Source organism: Bison bison, unplaced genomic scaffold (genome assembly GCF_000754665.1).
Source record: "Bison bison bison isolate TAMUID 2011002044 unplaced genomic scaffold, Bison_UMD1.0 scf7180017864519, whole genome shotgun sequence".
Taxonomy (NCBI): domain Eukaryota; kingdom Metazoa; phylum Chordata; class Mammalia; order Artiodactyla; family Bovidae; genus Bison; species Bison bison.
Window position 1 is genome coordinate 9,313,113 of NW_011495072.1, and position 2,880 is coordinate 9,315,992.

Genomic DNA, 2,880 nt, shown 5'->3' on the forward strand with positions numbered 1-2,880 from the left:
CTGAATTCTGCTAAAATTTTGTTGAGGATTTTTGCATCTCTGTTCATCAGTGATATTGGCCTGTAGTTGTCTTTTTTGTGTTGTCTTTGTCTGGTTTTGGTATCAGGGTGATGGCAGCCTCATAGAATGAATTTGAAAGTGTTCCTCCCTCTGAAATTTTCTGAAAGAGTTTTAGAAGGATAGGCATTAACTCTTCTCTAAATGTTTGATAGAATTCTCCTGTGAAGCCATCTGGTCCTGGGCTTTTGTTTTTTGAGAGAGTTTTGATCATAGCTTCAATTTCAGTGTTTGTACTTGGGTTGTTCATAATTTCTATTTCTTCCTGGTTCAGTCTTGGAAGGTTGAACTTTTCTAAGAATCTGTCCATTTCTTCCAGGTTATCTATTTTATTGCCGTATAGTTGTTCATAATAGTCTCTTATAATCCTTTGTATTTCTGCCTTATCTGTTTTAACCTCTCCTTTTTCACTTCTAATTTTGTTGATTTGATTCTTCTCTCTTTTTTCCTTGATGAGTCTGGCAAAGGGTTTGTCAAATTTTTTTTTTTTTTATCTTCTCAAAGAACCAGCTTTTAGTTTTATTAATCTTTACTATTGTTTCTTTCATTTATTTTTCATTTATTTCTGCTCAGATCTTTATGATTTCTTTCCTTCTACTAATTTGGGGGTTTTCTTCTTCTTTTTTCCAGTTGTTTTAGGTGTAAAGTTAAGTTGTTTATTCAATGTTTTTCTTGTTTCTTGAGGTAGGATTGTATTGCTATAAATTTTCCTCTTAGAACTGCTTTTGCTGCACCCCACAGGTTTTGAGTTGTCATGTTCTCATTGTCATTTGTTTCTATAAATTTTTTAATTTCCCTTTTGATTTCTTCAGTAACCTGTTGGTTATTTAGAAACGTGCTATTTAATCTCCATGTGTTTGTGTTTCTTGCAGTTTTTTTCTTGTAATTGATATCTAGTCTCATAGCGTTGTGATCAGAGAAAATGCTTGATGCGATTTCAATTTTCTTAAATTTACTGAGGTTTAATTTGTGACCCAAGACGTGGTCTATCCTGGGGAATGTCCCATATGCACTTGAAAAGAAGGTGTATTCTTCTGCATTTGGATGGAATGTCCTGAAGATATCAATGAGATCCATCTCATCTAATGTATCATTTAAGACTTGTGTTTTCGTATTAATTTTCTGTTTTGATAATCTGTTCATTGGTGTGAATGGGGTGTTAAAGTATCCTACTATTATTGTGTTACTGTCAGTTTCTCCTTATATGTCTGTTAGTGTTTGTCTTATGTATTGAGGTGCTCCTATGTTGGGTGTATAGATATTTACAATTGTTATGTCTTCCTCTTGGATTGATCCCTTGATCATTAGGTAGTGCCCTTCCTTATATCTTGTAATCTTCTTTATTTTAAGATCTATTTTGTCTGATATGAGGATTGCTACTCCAGCTTTTTTTTGCTTCCCATTTGCATGTAGTATATTTTTCCGTCCTCACGTTTTCAGTCTATATGTGTCTTAAGGTCTGAAGTGGGTTTCTTATAAACAGCATATATGGTTCTTCTTTTTGTATCCATTCATCTGCTACTGCTGCTAAGTTGCTTCAGTCGTGTCCGACTCTGTGCAACCCCAGAGACTGCAGCCCACCAGGCTCCCCCATCCCTGGGATTCTCCAGGCAAGAACACTGGAGTGGGTTGCCATTTTCTTCTCCAGTGCATGAAAGTCAAAAGTGAAAGTAAAGTTGCTCAGTCATGTCTGACTCTTAGCGACCCCATGGACTGCAGCCTACCAGGCTCCTCTGTCCATGGGATTTTCCAGGCAAGAGTACTGGAGTGGGGTGCCATTGCCTTCTCTGATCCATTCAGCTAGTCTGGGTCTTTTGGTTGGAGCATTTAATCCATTTACATTTAAAGTAATTATTGATATATATGTTCTTGTTACCACTTTCTGATTGTTTGGGGTTGATTTTGTAGATCTTTTTTCTTCTGTTTTATTTCTTGACTGTATGAGTCCATTTAATATTTTTTGTAAAGCTGGTTTGGTGGTACTGAATTCGCTTAACTTTTGCTTGTCTGAAAAGCTTTTTATTTCTCCATCAATTTTGAATGAGATCCTTGCTGGGTACAGTAATCTTGGTTGTATATTTTTCCCTTTCTGTACTTTAAATATATCTTGCCGTTCCCTTCTGGCCTGCAGAGTTTCTGCTGAAAGATCAGTTGTTAAGTGTATGGGACTTCCCTTTTGTTACTTTTTGCTTCTCCCTTGCTGCTTTTAATATTCTTTGTTTTAGTCCTCGTTAGTTTGATTAGTATGTGTCTTGGCATGTTTCTCCTTGAATTTATCCTGTATAGGACTCTTTGCGCCTCCTGGACTTGATCAGCTATTTTCTTTTCCATTTTGGGGAAATTTTGAACTATAATCTCTTCAAAAATTTTCTCATGCCCTTTCTTTTTCTCTTCTTCTTCTGGAACCCCTATAATTTGAACGTTGCTACATGTGATATGGTCCCAGAGGTCTCTGAGACTGTACTCAGCTCTTTTCATTCTTTTTACTTTATTCTGCTCTTCAGAAGTTATTTCCACCATTTTATCTTCCAGCTCACTGATTTTTTCTTTTGCTTCAGATATTCTGCTATTGATTACTTCTAGAGTATTTTTAATTTCAGTAATTGTGTTGTTTGTCTCTGTATGTTTATTCTTTAATTCTTCTAGGTCTTTGTTACTTGATTCTTGCATTTTCTCCATTTTGTTTTCAAGGTTTTTGATCATCTTTACTATCATTATTCTGATTTTTTTAAGGTAATTTTCCTATTTCCTCTTCATTTATTTGGACTTCTGTGTTTCTAGCTGATCTTTCATTCGTGCAGTATTTCTCTGCCTTTTCATTTT